The 18,303-nt window shown below is 53.8% G+C and overlaps 1 protein-coding gene across 2 annotated transcripts in view; it reads right to left on the bottom strand.

Moving 5' to 3' along the window:
* Positions 1 to 18,303, bottom strand: part of KAZN (kazrin, periplakin interacting protein) — a 1,011,261-nt gene that overhangs the window by 22,849 nt on the left and 970,109 nt on the right. The gene's annotated exons all lie outside the window — the stretch shown is intronic.

Below are 18,303 nucleotides of genomic sequence, written 5' to 3'. Positions count from 1 at the left end.
GACAGAGCCTGCATTGTCCATTTGGACCAGGCCTGTGGAAAGAGGCTTTGGAGTTGAACAGACCTTGGCTCTGGGCCAATTTCATGACATCTTAAAGTCTCAGTTTTCCCATCTCTAAAAGGGGCATAATACTGATACTATCTACCTCCCAGGTTAATGACTAGTATCAATTCTGAACGTGAAGCTATCGCAGGCACCGTACTTGCCTCAGTCCCGCTGCCTTCCTGGGAGGAAACGTGCTTTGAGTTCAGCTCAGGTGCTTAGGGGTCCCACGTGCCGTCAAGCCCCCCCACCACCCCTCCCCCGAAATGCATTGTCCCAGCAGGACTCCGGTCTGGTCTAGGTGGGAGAGGTGGGGCTCCCTGGGAGGTGAGGGGTGGGCTTGTCTATCCTGTGCCCAGGGGGTCGGCGCTTGGCTAGGCCTCCCCAAGTGAAGGCTCTAAAGGGGCAGGGGAAGGAGGAAGGAGACAGGCAGCAAAAGTCAGAGAGTGAGCGAGAGAGAGAGTTGGAGAGAGAGATTCAACCAGCAAGCCTTCAGGAAAGAAAGAGTGCCACAGAAACAACAAAAGACACAAAGGAAACAGGAGGGAGAGAATGAGTGGAGGGTGGGGGGGGGGGAAGGACAGATAAGGGGACAAAGCGAAAAAGCAAACTTCGAGTGTGTGTGTGTGTCTGTTTCTTGAGCGTGTGAATACGTGTAGCTCACAGGCCTCGGGCCGGGGAGGAGAGCTGGCGTTCAGTTCACATCACTCCCGCTGCTCAGGCTCCAGGACGGCCAGGGCCACAGCCGGGGCCTAGGAGCAAACCACGCATGTTGGCTTCTGAAGATAGCCGTTCACCTCCCCACCTCCTCGCACCCAGGACGGAGCTCCAAGACGCCACTCAGAAGGCCTGAAGGGGGGACGTCGTTGGGGTCATAAACCAGTAATTAAAGGCAATTTCCAAAATGCAGGCCTTATGGTGCCAGATTTTACGTCTGGGATTCCATCCATCCTGGCTTTTATTTCCCCTCTGTCTCAGCCCTACGAGGAGGAATAACTCACGTTTACAGTCAGGCAGTGAGTTAGAGAGTTTGAGGCCGTGTCGCCAAGAGGCAGTCAGTCCGGATCCTTCCAAACACCGGGAGGACCGAGATTGACTCTGGAAGAAGAGGTTCTCCCTTCTCCCACCGAGGGATCGTGTCTGGTCCAAAGAGCCTAAAATATTTACTCTCTGGTCTGTTACAGAAAATACTGCACAGAAACCTTGAGGTTCTGAGATTGGCATTGGAATATGAGAGACCTGGGTTTGAACCCCGGCTCTTCTGCTTCTCTTGGGGAAGTGTTTTGAATGTTCTCAGCCTCACTTTTCCCGTCAATGAAATGGGATGATAATAATGTCTAACCTCACAGGTCTAGTGAGGACTGAAGGAGGTCATGTATGACGCTCTCAGTGTCCAGCTCGGTGTCTGGCCTGCAGTGGGTGCTCGGGGGCTGAGTGGGGGCGTCTGTCCTCTGCAAGCTCCTGTCACGTACAGCCTAGACCGCCTCTGTCCAGGATGTCAGCTACAAGCCACACGTGGCTATCGAGCCCCCCTTACGTGGCTCGTCCACACTGAGATGCGTCTACGGCATAAAATACACACTGAATTTTGAAGACTTTGTCCAAAAAGAGAAGAAAAAGTAATCTCAATAATTTTTATATTGATCACATCTTGAAATGATAATGTTTGGGGTATATTGGGTTAAATCAAATATATTCTTTAAGTTCGCTTCACCGATGTTTACTTTTTGACGTGTCCACTAGAAAATCTAAAATTATATGTGTGGCTTGTATGATCTGTCCTGCACAGAGCTGGGTTAAATGGAAGGTTTTTGGTTTTTTTTTTTCCTCATTGCCTTTCCCCCCTTCTCTTGGTTTGGAAGTGAAGCACCCCGTTTCTCTGCTTTTGGTTCAGTGGTTCTCAAAGTGCGGCCCCTGGGCCAGTAGCATCAGCAGCACCTGGGAACTGGGTGGCGATGCAGATTCCAGGAACCCGCCCAGAGTTCCTGGAGAGAAGCTCTGAGGGGTGGGCCCAGTAATCTGTATTTGAACAAGCCCCCCCCCCCCAGGTGATTCCGATGTGTGCTAAATTCTAGACCCGTTCTGTGCCGGTTACCCGTGAAAACTTCCCATATGTATTTAACGTAACAAAATCTAGGGTTGAGCAGTATCTTAACGCTCTGTCCTAAGTAGTAAGAAAACATCCTCATCACTGTTTCTGACTTACAACCTACCGTGTTTTAATTCTGTCCTTTAAAAACCCCACAATTTTAGACATTGTCATCGTGATTATCTTACCCTATTAACGTTTGCTTAAAATAACTTCCCTTACATGTTGACCAAGTTGTTCATCACTTCTTGTGCTTCAGACCTAACTTCTAGGATAATTTTTCTTATTCCTGAAGAACGTGATTTAAAAGTTCCTCTGATGAAGGGTATTTTTTGGTGGCAAGCTCCTACAACTTTTATCTGAAAAAAACCTAGGTTTCCCCTTCGTCCTTCAAAGAGTTTGCTGGTACCGTTTTAGGCTGACAGTCATTTCTTCCTGGCACCTCAAGGACATTGTGCCACTACCTTCTGTCTTCCTTTCTGCTAAAGAGCAGGCAGCTGCCGGCCCAACTGTTCTTTCATTAGTCCTTTGAAGGTTTTCTCTTTGTCTTTGGTGTCTGCAGTTTCGTTATGATGCGGCTACGTGTGGATTGCTTCTTATTCTGACTGATACAAATTGTGCTTCCTGTATCTCTGGGTTTATTTTTGGAATATTCTCAACATTATCTCTTAAAATATGACCCTTCTCCATTCTCTCTTTTTATTTTTTAAAGATTTTATTTATTTATTTGTCAGAGAGAGAGAGGGCATGCACAAGCGGGGGAGAGGCAGAGGGAGAGGGAGAAGCAGGCTCCCCCCTGAACAGGGAGCCGGATGCGGGGCTCGATCCCAGGACCCTGGGATCATGACCTGAGCTGGAGGCAGACACTTAAACCACTGAGCCACCCAGGTGTCCGCTCCAGTCTCTCTTTGCTCTCCTTCTGGAATTGGACTTTCTAATTCTGTCTTCCCCCTCTTGTAAGCAGTGCCGTCCAACAGAGTTTTCTAGGTTGGTGGAAATGCGTTAATCTGCACTGTCCATTATGGCAGCTGGGAGCCACACATGGAGAGAACACTCGAAATGTGGCTAGTGCAGCTGAGGAACTGAGTCTAAAGTTTTATTGAATTTTAATGAATTCAAATACAGGTTTATATTACCACACGTGGCTAGTGGCTGTTGTGGTAGACCAGAAGGCTCTGATTTCCCCTCATGGTTTCCACCAACTTATTTTTCTGCATTGCATTCTGGGTAATTTCCTTAGACCTGTTTTCCATTTTTAAAATTCTCTCTTCAGCAGTTCACTCTGCTGCTTAATCCATCCTTGGATTTTATTTTATTTTATTTTATTTTATTTTATTTTATTTTATTTATTTTTTTTAAGTTGACTCCATGCCCAGCGTGGAGCCCAAGGAGGAGTTTGGACTCATGACCCTGAGATCAAGACCTGAGCTGAGATCAAGAGTCAGATGCTTAACTGACTCAGCCAACCAGGTACCCTTGGGTTTTATTTTTTTTAATGTTACTAACTATATACTTCTAAAAGTTCTATTTTGTTCTTTCCCAAGTTCACCTGGTCTTTTCAGATAGTCTCTTGTTTGCTCATGTTTATGACTTCATCTTAAATTTTTTTAAGTATTACATACATATTAGCTTATACTTGGTATTGGTAACTACTGTATCTGAAAAGGGCTTGGAGGGTCTCAATTTGCCATATTTCTCTGTGGACTCTCATGCATGCTGAACTCCGATTTGACCTTATGGGAATCTCTAGAGTCTTAAGAGCAGAGGCTTCCCTCCAGAGAGGATTTCTGTGACCTGCCGGGGTGGGAGGGGGTAGGGAGTGGGGATGGTACCTGGTAGCAGGGACCATTTCATTCCTGTTAGAGGGACCCGGGAGAACGAGAGACCACAGGCTCCGTTCCTTCACTTGGCCACACCCCAGCATTTACTTCCCTGTCGACAGTCCTGACATCAGCGTCTGGGCCCAGGACAGACCCCAGTTGTCACACTTGCTTACCACTCACTGCTCCTGTTCTGGTCTTTGCTCACAGACTTTTAGTTTTGGATGGGGGCAAGTTGGGGATTCCGCTTACTTTTGGTGAGGCCAGAGATGCATTAAAACATTTGATTTTAGATTAACGGTTCTGCAGAGGGAGGACCCTCAGAGTCTGTCTTCCTCCACACGGCCCCGAGGGGACATCCCTCTGGCTGCGCACACCGTCCGCCCTGCACGCTTCACGTTCTGCTGGCGGGTCTGTCCATCTGCCCTGCCGCAAAGGGAGTTCCCAGGTCAGAGGTCAAGTCTATCCTTCTCTTTATCACCCGGGCCTGGTTCATGGTGATGCTTAATGCCGTCCTTGAGAGCCCAAGTTATGGGAAAGGGACAGTCAGTACAGTTTTGTTGTTGTTGTTACTGTTTTAATTTGAATCTCCCCAAGGACCTCTTCCGCTCAGCATCCGTCCCTGGCTCCCTGCATAAAGCCCAAGCTCCTTCCACGACGAGGCTCCGTGTGACCCAGCCCTGTGCCGGGGACCCAGCCTCATTCCCACACCCCCTCTGCAGCTCCCCTGGGCTTCTCGCACTTTTCCAGCACTCCCGGTCCCCTCCCCCATCTTGAATCTGTTGCACCTGCTGCTCTCTCCCTGTAAGTACCCCAGCTGCAGGCTTCTCTGCTTGGCGACCTCCTAGGAAGCCTTCAGGCTCGACTGAAATGTTGCCTCTTCCAGGGACCCCTTGTCCGGTCCCCCGGCGTAGGCCGTTCCCCACCCCCTGCAGCACGCAGGGGGGTCCACGCCTCCACAGTGCTCTCATTGAGCCAGGCGCTGTTCTTGCCGGCCCTTCTCACGGCTGGAATCAAGGATCGGTCATGGGATTATTGGGGAGTGTGCCTCCCACTAGAGCGTAAACCCCATGGGGACAGGAGCGGGGCCTGTTTTTCCCTAGGTGTCTCCGATGTCTAGCAAGGGCTCCATCTCTACTGGTCTCTGTGGTGTCAGTTCACCACCATAGGCCATTTCAGTGACAACGAGAGGCCACGGGATGTGGACCGGGGCATCATTCGGCGAGACCGTATGAGCAGATCCTGCCCATTTCTGCCAGACAGAAGGCGCTCTGTAGATTTCGGTTTAAAGCAAGCAGGCAGGAGAGGAGGTAAGGAGGGGGGGAGCAGGCCCCTCCCTCCAGGCTCGTCTTCTCCCCACTTCTTTTTTGGCCGCATCAAGCTGCTCGCGGCCCCTCACACGCACACATGGTCTCCTTCCTTTTTCTTGGCGGATGGCAGGGCCTCTGGACCTCAGCACTATTGACTGACATTTGGGACGGGCTCATTCTTTGTCGTGGGAGCTGTCCTGCTCAGGGTAGGTTGTTTTGGGGGCCTCTCTGGCCTTCACACACCAGATGCCAGTGAGCTCGCGGCGTGATGGCTCCCAGCGCCCCCTTCCCTCTGCCCCGGGGCCTCTCTCTTCTCAGGCTGTCCCGCCCCGTTAGCCAGCGCTGGTCCGAGCTCCCTGCCCATGGGCAACGGTAGGGAGCCCTGGTCAGCACTTCTCCAGCCAAAAGCTGAACCCTCATTTTTAAAATGCTGCATTATAATGTGAGAAAGTCACGTTTCCCGGCCCAGTATCAGCCGCCACATTGGGTGGTGATGCTTTGCCAGGGCCCCAGTCCCAGCTCCTGCGAGGCATGTGCCAAAGACAGACCCTGGAGCGCCCAATCGGACAACCCGGGTTCAAACACATCAAATCACTGATGGGGCAGCTGCTGGGGTGACGGCAGGACCCCGGCTGTCACTCACCCGCAACACCCTGACCCCAGCGCCAAGCGGGCCCTTGGAGGCCCTGAGCTAACCAGCTGGCTGCACGCCCAGCCCCCGTGTCCCTTAACGTCTGCGACACCGCAAAGCACATAGAGAAGGCCCACCACGTGTGGATTTTACCAGCCATTGCTGCTTTATGCGCTCGAGAAAACGTCCCACGCTTCCCTTTCCCCTCATTGTTGGTGCTCGCTGTGTCTGTCTCCCGACCGGACAGGACCCCTGTCCCCAACCGCAGGGGCCATCCTCCCCCAGTCACTGCTCCCCAGCAGCCCCGTGGAGGATTTCCCAGGAGGCAGGGAGTTGACTTCCCGGAGCCGTCCCTGCTCCGGCACTCACCTCCCAGGTAGATGCTTGGCAACTAGCTCCTGACCGTACAGACTCAGGGGCAAGAGGCGAAGACGAGGCCCGGGGCAGGCAAGCGGACTGCTCTCCCGTGACAACTACAGGACGCTTTAAAAAGAGACACAGACACTTTCCTTTGTCCTCCTTGCTAACCTGTCCTGGTGCTGAAGAGTGCCCGCATTTGGGAAGTCCTACTTAGAGTCTGATCTGCAATTGAAACCTCTTCCCTCTTTTGTTTGCGTCTGATCTGCAATTGAAACCTCTTCCCTCTTTTGTTTGCGCTGGGGCAGTATTCCAGCTGGGGGCCTGGCCTCTGCCTCTATTCCCACTTCTAGTCCTCTTTGCCCACATGTTTTCCCGGCTTTTCCACAGCCGGCGGGGCTGGAAGGTGAAGCAGGGGAGATCTTGGAGTGGAGGCTGAGGGCTGGAGAACGATTCTTCTCCCAGTGCCCCAGTGGAGTTTGCATCTGTATGGGTCTAGGAGGCAGGGCTGGAGCTACGGGTTGCTGGGGGCTTTGAGGGCCCAGCTGTGCCCGGGGTCCCTGAGTAGATTTTCAGCCTGGCCTCTTCCTGTGACCAACCCTCCCAGCTCCCCTGTGGGCCTCAGGACCTCTCAGGTTCGTTCTGGCTCGGCTCAGCCTGCTTCGGTGAGCCCTGTGCACTGTGGTCCTCGTGACGGTCGTGAGACCCTGTGCGTTTGCTTGCCGGCCCGGGGGACCCGCAGCGAGTCGGAGGCACAGACCTCTGGCTCAGGTTAATGCAGACTGTCCAACCTCCCACCTCCTTCACAAGGCCTCCAGCTGCCCGGCAATTCCCCACACCGGCGGTGAGCTACTTTGCTTCTTGCCGCAAGGCTAATTTAGGAAGACCAAGAATGTTCATGAGCAGTATTTCTTTAATGCTTCCAAATGAAGACAGAGCCCTGGTGAGGCTCATGGTGGGGCATTCTTACACTTAGATACCTACTGGAAATGTCAAGGAGAAAACTGGTGCTGGGCTTGGCTTTCTGGAAGCGAGAGAACCAAGCCAGGCTGGCAGCTTCCCCTGCATCTGCCTGGAAGTGGTACAGTGCCCCCGATTCCCATCCCCGGTCCCTCGCTTACTGTGTCTCCTTGGGCTATTTCTGTCTGTCCTGAGCTCAGTTGCCTCACCTGTGAGGTTGGGACAATAATCCCCACTTCATGTGATTTTGGGGAGGACAACATCAGGATAACTTACGTGGTCTCATGTTTACATCTGGGTCCTCAGCCTGAGCCCTAGGCCCGCCACACGGGAAGTGGTCAGCCAGTGTTTGTTGAATGACTTACCGAGTGTATGTCAAGGGCCTGCACTTGCCCGGCACTCGGTAAATGTCAGCAAGGCACGTCCTACTCTCTTCTGCCAGCTTTCATCACTCCCTCCTCACCCCCCGCAGAAGTCAGCCCTGGTCCTCGGTCCTTAGCCTGATACCCACGCCATGTCCCTGGGCTGGCAGGGTCGTAGCCATCTCCACACGGGCGACCATGCCTCCTCCTAGCATCTCGGGGACAGCATGGAGTCGCCCTTTGTCAGGCCTATCGGCACCTTCACCTGAAGGGGGAGCGCTGTCCCCCCATCCTGAGTCCCACAGAGGAGAGCCATGAGAAATGGTGGGGTCACCTGGCTGGGCTCTCAGGCCACAGGCAGTCTGGTCCCATGTCCGACTGTGGCCCTGGCCATATTTTTTTTTGCTAAATAACACTACTTTTCTTAAAAAAAAAAAAAAAAAAAAAGAGTTGCCAGTATAAGAATTCCAGTGTATTCCATGACACTTTTGGCTTCTCTTGAAAACCAGGAGCTCTGGGAGCACTGGAGCCCAGGAGGGCTCGCTTCCTTAGGTGGGGCAGCCTGCAGCGCCCAGACGCGCACTTCCCTGACCGGCCTGGGGCCTCTGGGGTGCAGAGATAGTGGGAATGAGGTGGGCATGTGCGCAGCACGGTGCCGGCTCCCCAGGGTGCTCACGGAGGCGGACCCCGTCACCACCCACCACACTCTGTGCAGTGCGGCCGCTAGAGCTGATCTAAACAGAGACGGTGAATGGCACGCGGCTCGCGCGGGGGGCCCTCGTGACCGTGACCGTGACGGCTAACCTCGCCGGGTGCTTTACAGCCTGTGCGGGTGAGCAGGCCCATCTCGCAGATGAGGAAAGTGGAGCTCAGAAACGTCCATCGGCTGCGCACTCAGACGCAGCCAGGACCCGGAGCCTGCGTCTCATGTCACCGGCCCACGTTTCCACTCGTGGGAGTCTCCTGTCACATGGAGACGAGCAGCTGCCCGAGGCTGGACATTTCTCTCCATTTCTAAGTTCATCTTTGCCACAGCCCCAGGAGATAGGCAATTTTGTCCCCATTTTACAGAGGGGAAAACGGAGGCTCAGAGGGACTAAGCGAGCGGCTTAGGGCTGCACGGCTACGCACTGGCTCTGGGATCACACCCAGAGATCTGGCTCCCAAGCCTGGGCTTTCCTCAACACCCCTCCCTGTGTTGTTTGGTTTTGATCAGCTCTGCTGCAGAGAGCCTCCTCCCCTGTTCCACAGCACCGGTCCCTGCAGTGACAGCTATCAGAGGCAGTCTTCTCTCCTCCCTGGCCTGCCTGCCCCCAACCACAGTCTCCATGCCACCCCCAGAGACATCAGTGTCCTAACAAGGAAGGAGGCTGGCACTGCGTAGGCATGGAGCCCATCAGGATAAGATGCCAGGGTCTGTGGCCCGGCCCAGGGAAAACGATGAGGCAGCTCAAAGCAGGTGCGGTGACAGGGCTAGTGGGGCCAGATGTCCTGGCAGGATGGCGTGCCCACTCCTGTCCCTGCCCCAGGGCCCGGTGGCAATGGGCTCAGCCCCTCTGTGTATATCTGGGATCTGGGACAGCAGCAAAACCAACATCCTGGGGCTGGCATTTCCTAGCCAGGCTGCGGGGGCCCTTCCCCTGCTCAGAGGCTGCACACTGACTCACGTTCTTCCTGAGCAAAGGGGATGCTCGGCTAGAGAGAGGTCCAGACTCCACCTTGCCTTGCTCCTGGCTCACTTCTTAAGGCCCATGGGAATCCCCTATGAGCCTCAGGGACTTTCCAGGGCTAAACAATGTCAGAAGTGTGGTGTGCTTAGAGCTCTCCAAAGAACCGCTGACTTAGCGCCTCTAAGCACGGAACACAGGGGCTGAAGGAGTCGCCCGTTACAACATGTCCCAGAGGATGGTCCACAGAACTAGGTACAAATGCATGGTTCTGTAGTCAGTTGTTTGGGAAACACAAAGTGGAAAAAAGTGAGCTATTTTTCTTCACTGCAGAACTTGTCAGAGCCTTGATAAACTAATGTGTTGTGTTCATGGTCTCTAAGGGTTAGAGACACAGCATTGTTTCCAAAACAATGGACACAAGGACTTTTTTCCCCCCTCTGCTGAATCTGGTGGTCTGCAGCAGCTCAGAACACTGGTCTGGGAGTCAGGCGCCCTGAGTTCCACCACCAGCTCAGCCACGGATGCCCTGCTTAACTGTGGCAAGTCCCTTCCCATCCATAACATGAGGAGAGTGGGCGAGAAGCCGCCAAGAGCCCTGTCAGCTCTGCACCTCCTGTCCTCTGGTCTTATCCCTGAGTGAGTTGCTGAACCTGCCTTCACACCTGAACCAGGCTCCTGCTCGGCCTCTCTCCCAGGGCTGGTGAGAGGCTGAAATGAGATTCCTGTCCTCACTGTCATTGTCATTGTCATCATTGTGGCTAACATTCACTGCGCCCCGAGCTCAGCCTTTTGTATGCAGTAACTTGTTTCTTCCTTGCAGCCACCCCTTGAGTGCACCGTATGGTGCCCAGTGTCCACATCGGGAAACTGAGGCCCAGCCAGTTTCAGGAACTTGCCTAAGGTTGCCAGGGAGCAAATGGTCAGGACTAAGGTTTGGACCCAGTTTGCCCAGAAGCTACGCCTTTCAACTTGACCTTCATCTGCCTGGGAAAGAGCACTGCAAGCTGTAAAGGCGGTCACCTGGGAGGGGCATCGTTCTATGTAGTCTTGCTACGGTCCATCTGGGGACTGTGCGTGGCCCCCTGGGGAGGGGCCCTGGCCCTCCATTTGCAGGCTTTCCTATTCTGCCAGGGTGAGGAGGGAAGGGACCTGGACCAGCGGTCTCTGGTGCGGAGCAGGGGTGAGCAGGGGAGTCTGAGGTCCTCTTGGGGAGTGACTTTTCCGCAATGGGGTGCAGGAGGAGGCCTGAGGCAGCCCATAAGATGTAGCTTCAAGATGACCTAACCCCTGGGGGTCACACTGCCTCGGCGTTAAAAATCTTTCGTGCCAATGAGATCACATCTGTAAGAGATATAAACTAGAGCTTTGGGGTGAAGGGCAGTGAGCGTGGTGGGGAGGAGGCCAGGGGGAGGACGCCAGGGACTTGTATGGCTCCACAGGCCACCACTGGCCTGGTTTGTTTTAGAGGGAGTCTGAGGCCCAGAGAGAGAGAGACCCACTTGCCTATGGTCACACAGCGAGTCCTTGGCCAAACTGGAACAGGAAGTCCAGAGCCAGGCTCAGCGCTCTCCACTGTGCGGGGCTGGGGTAGGGCTTCTGGGTTGAAGGCTGGGCCTCCTTAGGAGGCTGAGGGCGGGGGTCTGGGTGGAACCCTGCAGGGGCCCCTCCCTCAGCAGCTGCTCTACCCCAGACCGCTCCCCAGAGCATAGCTTGGGGTCTCGCTCCCAATGCAGGGCTCAGCCTCTGGTGTCCCCAGGCCAAGGCCAGCAGGTCCACCGGATGCTTGGCTGAAGCCCAGTCGGCCACAGGTCAGGCGAAGTCTGGGATGGTGGATATCACGCTCTGACCTTGGCCTGCACCCAGGCTTGACTTCTGTCCCCACCACCTCCTGGCCGTGTGCCTCTAGGGAAGTTGGGAACCTCTCTGTGACTCTAATAGGGGTCCTGCTGCAGGTTTCTGAGGCTGCCCGGGAGCCGCGGCTGTGCCATGCCGGACCGCTCCGCTCTGCTCAGCCGGGCCCAGCAAAGGCCCCTGGCAGCCGTTCCTCCCTCACAGGGGGGCCCTGGAGCTGCCCCAGGGAGGTGATCTCAACCTCCCTTATCACGGTCCCCGAGGGGAAGTTTCCCCAGGGCAAGTCTGCGCTAAAACCCACGGCCAGGATGCTGCCCTCGGCTACTGCCCTGCGTGGCCTCTCGCAAATGAGCCCGCATCGGGGAGCTCGTGTGAAACACAGATCCCAGCGTCTTAGCCCCAGACCTGATTTAGTAGGTACGGGATGGAGCCAGGGACTCTGTATCCTTAAAACTCAAGGCATGCTCAGGTCTGACCACTACTGATCTATGTGTGGTTCCCAAACTTCCTCTCTCTCTCTCTCTTTTTTTCCTTCTTGCTCATGTTTTTTTCTGTCCTAGGATCCTTCGAACAGACTCCAGCACGGAGGCCCAGTGTGCAACAGATAAGAGCAGAGCTTCTCGGGGCACCTGGGTGGCACAGCGGTTAAGCGTCTGCCTTCGGCTCAGGGCGTGATCCCGGCGTTGTGGGATCGAGCCCCACATCAGGCTCCTCCGCTATGAGCCTGCTTCTTCCTCTCCCACTCCCCCTGCTTGTGTTCCCTCTCTCGCTGGCTGTCTCTATCTCTGTCAAATAAATAAATAAAATCTTAAAAAAAAAAAAAAGAGCAGAGCTTCTCTGGCTAAAGGTAGGCCTGGAGCCCTGCCTGCTAGTTCTTTCATCAGCCATGGCAACCTCTTGAGGGGGCCTCTGAGGAAACCCCAAGTGTTCCATGGAACACGGTTTGAAAAGTACTGCTTTTTCCAATTTCTTCTCTACTGGGTAGAAAAACTGAGCCCCAAAGAGCTAGCCTGCACAGGGCTCGGCTCGTGAGGCTTTCTCAAGTTCTCTGAAGCTTCCTATTGATTAGTTGTCCCAGGGGGGTTTGGTGGGGGGGAGAGCTTGGTCAGAGACTGAGGAGCACGATTCCTGAGAGCACAGACTCTGGAGCCAGACGGCTGGAGTTGAAACCCAGTCCTGCCTCTTTCTAGCTGTGTGACTCTGGGCAACACCTTCACCTCTCTGTGCCTTGGTTTGTTCATCTATAAAATGGAGGTAATCACAGTATTTACCTTGGAGGGCCGTTGGAAGGGTTATATGAGTGAGTATCTGCAAAGAGTTGGAGGCAGGCCTCACTGTGAGGCCAGGCTGGCCCAGGTTCTGACACCCATCTCCGTGTACATATGCCACCCCGGAGTGACCTGGGGGCTCTCGCCTCAAGAACCCAGGCTTGGGCAGCCTCATTGCTTCCCATGGTCTAAATTTCTCTGTGCTCGCCACAGCAAGAGTGTGTTTCTACTTGGAATCTAGAAAGAATTTTGTCATGGCTGGTGGATTCTGGGGGCAGATTCAGCGGGCACACGCGTCAAAGCCTCCCGGTTCCGAGGCAGAGAAGCCCGGAGTCTCTCACACTGGAACGGAACCCGGACTCTGAGGAGTGGGCACACAGCTGGAGTGATGTCGGGGTCACACAGCCCGATGCCCTGATTTTACCCCTGGGGCACCTGTCTGGATCGAGTCACCTTTGGGCTCAGGACGTGTATCAAGCTGCTTGCACACATTTTCCCTGTCTCTGATTTGAACTTAAATCCACTCAAATCGGGGGGGAACAAAGGCCACGGGGCCAGTCCTCTCCGGGCCGCGAAACACAGCTCTCCTTTCTGAGCCTGGGAGGAGGGGAGTGTTAGGACACCCACGTCACAGATGAGAGGACACTGAGGCTCACGGGTAAACAAATGGCTAGAAATCAGACGCAAGAGCAGAGCTGCCGCGGTTATCCAGGCCTGGCCTGGCCCCACCGGTGGGCTGCAAGGGTCCCCAGGTGCAGCGTGGCTGCAATTTCATACAGTCTCTTGTTTGGCTGCAATTAACTGCCATTTACTGGTAACCCATTAAGAGAGCAATCAGATCAAACCTGAAACTCAGTGAACACGGGTGAGCAGTCAGCCAGCGTTTCCCGGGGACTCGGATGGAGAAGCCCAACTGCTGTGCGTAGGCCGACCCTGTTGCAAGGTTCCCTCGGGGACAGGCTGGGGACTGGTAAGTCCTGCCATTTTCAGGAAGAAGACCGCAAGGCTTTTAGTGGCCGCTTCTTAAAGACCTAATCCTCTTGGGATGATCTTCTCCTGGATTGTTGGGGCTGGGAGGCCTAGCCCTTAGAGTGCCGCGCTGCGTATTTGCGTATTTTTCGGTAACTGGGCTTTAAGACGCCGTGCGGCTGTGGTTCGGGTATAAATGCTCATACCCTCGCTGCCAGCGGGATTTACGCCCTCGTTACACCTGGAGAGCGACACTGCACTGGCGGGCACTTACTATTCCAACAGACAGCCAAGACCAAACTCCTCAATGTTTTTATGTTTATAGGGCATTTGTTAAGAATATAAAATGAGGAATCCTCTTCTAAGATAAGGTTAATGATATGTATGCCCTCTTGATTCTTTATGACCACCAAGTTGTTTTTCCACTCGAAAATGGAAACAGGTGGGAGGTGGGGGACTGTGGCAGCGTTGGCCCCACCTGGTGGGGTTTGAACTGAAAAAACTTAAAAGCCGTTTGTTCAGAGCAGATGGGCTGGTGGGGGGGGGGGGCGGTTTGTAAGGTCCGTTTTGTGAGCTGCAGGTTGTGGGTGAGAGGCCCCGTAGATATTTCACCACTCACATGGGTGAGCTGGCCGGTGCTCTCCTATGTTACAGCCCCAGCGCACTGCGCGTCCCCACCAGGCACCGGTGTGGGGCGGCTCCTGGGCCCCCGGACTCAGGCTGTGGCCGGGCCAGGACCCCCACCTCCTGTCGGGGGCAGAGCTGACCCCGAGAACCCGGCAGCTCTGGTGTAGGGAGGGGCTCCACAGCGGGGCCAGCGGAGGCAAAACTCTGCCCCAAACGGGGTGCTAGTGCAGGCCCGCAGCTCGGTTCTACTCTGCCTTCCCCACTCGCTCCCTGGGGGTGGGTCTCCTGGGCCTGGAGATAAAAGGCTGACAGGATGGATGGAATAGATGCAGTCACACCAGCAAGGAAGTGCTAGCTGTGCCAGAGGCAAAGGGTGGGCGAGGCGTAAACTTGGCCCTGCTGAGGCCTCCACGATGTCCCCTGCCCGGGCCCACCCCCTCACTGTCCAGATGTTGGTCAGGGCACTACGGACTCCTGAGGCTTGAAGTCCAGCTCTACTGTTTACTAGCTTCTTGGCAATTTACTTAACCCAAGTTTTCACACCAAAAATGCGGGTTGTTGGAGGGTTAACTGAGTTAATACATGTAAAGTGCACAGCATGGACTGTGGCCCGTGGTTTAAGTGCTTAATAAATGTTAGATATTACTATTGTTATTACGTTACTAGGTTACAGCTGTTGGAGCCTGCCAGCACGGGTGGGAGAGCACGCAGAAGGGCCGCTGAGTACAGCTGTGCAGGTTGTGCACTGTACAACTCAGGGCACCATTTACACAGTGCCTTCTGGAGTAGTGTAGTACACAACCTGTGGGTCTGTACACTAGCCCTAGATGCACTGGGCATCCCTACTTCAATTTCTAATAGGTACCACTTGAAGTTGGTCTTTTGGATAAAGCTATGAAGATATGAATAGGTATGGCTCAGTCCTTGAAAATGTTACAGGACTGTGGGAGCGACTGTTAGGATCTTGGCCAAGTCATTCTGCTCTGGGCCAAAGTGTTCCCCATCTGCCCAGTGGGGCTGGGGTGGGGTGGGGTGGTTGGGCTAGTTTCGGGTCGGCAAATGGGCTTTCTCCTTGTATGCCAACTCTGACTGATGGGCAGTGGCTGTCTGAGGCTTTGCAAAGTGAAGACATCAGAGGCCACTTTGGGCTGGGTGGGAAGGGCTCTTCGATCGATTGGTGATGTTTGCATGAGACCAGGGAGAGGAGGGCAGTGGTATGTGTGCTTGGGCCACTTGCGGGCCTCAGACTAGCCCAAAGGTTCTCAATGCTGGCTACGCCTTAGAGTCACCGGAAAAGGTTACTGATGCTCTCAGCGCTATGGCCTGGCCTTGGTAACTGGTTTCAAAAGCTCTGCAGGTGATTTTAACGTGTGGCTGGGTTGAGAACTGCCGGGGTAGATGTCCCTAAGTTTCCTCGCAGTCCTGAACTGCACAACTTCTTGGCCTGGTCTACAGATCACGGAGCTTTGAGCTTTCTTCCAGCAGAAACGATGGGGGGGTTAAAAGGCCAGTCTTCCGTCAGTTTTATTGCTGGAGAGGAGGAGGGCGCTGGCCACAATCAGGGATTGGGGTATGCAGGGTGACCTCTTCTTGGGCCACACTGTGGAGTTTCACTGGGGGGAGGCCCAGACTTTGCATCCGGGGGATCTCATGGGACTGGAAAAAGCCTGGAAAAAGCCTTTCCTTTATCAGGAAAGCCCTGTGGCTCCCTCGATTTCTTTCTTAAGCTCGTCTCTGACCCCAGGGAAGGGGGGATGTTGGGACGATGCAGAGGCCCAGTGAGGTCTGCAGAAAGTAACATGCCCCAAACTCACAGGTGAATTTTCTGGGCCTTTGGAAGGAGTGCTGGGGGGCGGGGGTTGGGGGAGAAGGAAGCAGATGAAAGCTGACTGGGGCCGCTGAGCTGGAGAACGCAGGGCCAGGGAGCCAGGCTTGGAGATGGTACGTTAGGACCACAGGCGCCCTGGATGCGGACCGCTCCTCCAAATTACAGTCGGGGGGCCAAGATGAGAGGTTTCTGGGAGGCCACCCTGGCCTCAGCCCCACCATGGGCCCAGAATTCAGCCAGCTTTCTCAGCCCCTCCAGACCCAGCCCTGGAATTCCAAGGAGCAGGTCATGCACGGGCTTTGCCTCCCACCCGGAGCAAGATAGAAGCAATCAAATAACATAGAATTCAATAATATTTTAAAATAAGCTTTATTTAGATTTTTTTTATATTTTATATTTGCATCCATGCCTTCGAGAAACCTTTCCCATGGGAAAAGTTATTTTCATCTAATTTACCCATAACTCATTCGCTATTTGACGTAGTTCTCTTAAATAAATCATCCTTAGTAACTCTTAGATTTATCTCCTAATTTACAAAAACTGAAATGAAAAGGAACTACTAAATCATTACCAGGAGTGGTTGCAATCTTATTTTCTCATAAGTAAAGGGCAAACCATAAAAATCAACCAAAAGAAAAAAAAAATTCGTGGGGGAGAAAAGTATTTTCTAAAATCTCTCTCGGTAGAGAAAGATGCCAGCTCTGGCCGCTCTCCCTCACCGCCAGGCTCGGTTAAACAGCTTAGCCAAAGGAGGCCAGAAAGATCCTTATTAGGCAGGGTACCCTGCCTGCTCCTGCCCAAACCCCGCCCCCCCCCAAGTCAGAAGGAAAGGGAGCAGCCTACTGGTGTTTGGTGTTTTTTTGTTTTAGAGACTTTGGACAAAATATCCTATCCTTCTGATAGAGACTCTCTAGCACTTTCAAATCTCCTTTCTTTGTAAGAGCTGAACATGTTAGCAGAAAGCATACTACTGTTGTGCAGAGGGCAGGTGAATTGAGCTGTTTGTTAGTAGTTAAGGTGGAGCGGGGCTGGGGGTAGGGACGGGGGGGCGATTCACAGGTCAAAAGAAAAGGGAAAGCTAGTTTTAGGCCTTAGGAGGCGCTGGCTTAGAAGCGCACGTGTTCTCTATCACCTGGCGTTACCATGCACACGGTTCCTTTGCTGGTGAAGCCTCACTGGGGCCAACACTGCTCCCTAAATAGGCAGAGAGAGAGATGTTCCTGCCAGCCTTTGACTCCTCGGCTGAGCAGGCCCGGGCTGTTGTGACGAGCTGGAGGACAGGGCCCGAGGGATCCCGAGAGATTCTGCTAAGTGTACCTGGAGGAACCAACCAGCAGGGGGTGGGCAGAGAGGCTCTGGTGCTGGACACTGTGTCCCCAACAGCCCTCCCCTTGAGATGGGCGCCTCCCCCAAGGACACCTGCCTGGCCGACATGCAGAGTAACCAAGGATGAGAAAGACACGGCTGCAGGGAAGCCTCTCAAGGACCCTCGTGGCACCGACTCAGGCCGAGGGTCCTGTGGCCATACCCTGTGGTCATGTGATTGGCTGTCTCACTCTGTGCTCAACCTCCCTCAAAAGACAGACCCGAGAGAAGGTGACCATTACAGCAGACCCTCTGCTCACTGAGGTCAGTGTTTCTTATTTCAGATGAATAAATAGATACATAAAGGCCTGGAGAGGAGCTATGGGGACGGGGGAGAGAAAGGCGGAGTGCACGTCCATGCAGGGGCAGAAGAATGGGGCGGGGAGAGAAAAGAAAGAACGGAAAAAAGCAAGCTTTGACATCCAATGGTCCCTGGGTTCGGGCCACCCTCAAGTCTACCTTGCACAGTCTGGCAGCAGCATGAGAATAGAACAGACAAGTCAACAGAAACACCCGCCTCCCGCCCACCCCATGGAAAAATATACATTCCGATATTTATGTAATAATTTAGATAGAATAAGTCTTCTGCGTTTGTGCAAATAAATTAAACGGAACAATTTTCTTTTTCTTTTTTTCCATAAAGAAAAAAACGGCAACGCAATTTAAAAACTGGCAGGCCGTTAAAAAGAGCCCGTTTGACCTCTGGCACGCCCAAGCCAAGGCAAGGCCCCCCTGGCCGGGCTCGCGGGTCTTGGCGGGGAGCAGACCTTACCCTGACCACGTGGGCAGCTTGCGCTTAAAGTGACGGGCGCCCGGAGGGGTGGGGGACGGGGTCTGGTCCCGTGCGTTCACACCGGGGGGCGTGGGGGAGGCGGCGGCGGGGGGAACATCAAAAACAGACCACATCCTTGGGCAGACGGGCTCCAGAAGTAGCAGTTTGGACAAGGGACATTTACAAGCACGGAGTGCACAATAGTTTTGTTATTTACAAATACACAGCAGTCCTTCAAGTTTTCAAGTTTCATAAAAAGGAGAAGGGGAGGGGTTGGGGGTGGGGAAAAAAACCCCAACGAACCGAACAAAAAGGGAAAAAAAACAAAACACGGAAAAGAAACAAAAACAGAAACAAACCCAGATTAACAACACAACTGTAT

The sequence above is a fragment of the Ursus arctos genome, unplaced genomic scaffold, assembly GCF_023065955.2.
Source record: "Ursus arctos isolate Adak ecotype North America unplaced genomic scaffold, UrsArc2.0 scaffold_32, whole genome shotgun sequence".
NCBI lineage: Eukaryota > Metazoa > Chordata > Mammalia > Carnivora > Ursidae > Ursus > Ursus arctos.
This window is presented reverse-complemented; position numbering and strand designations above follow the sequence as displayed.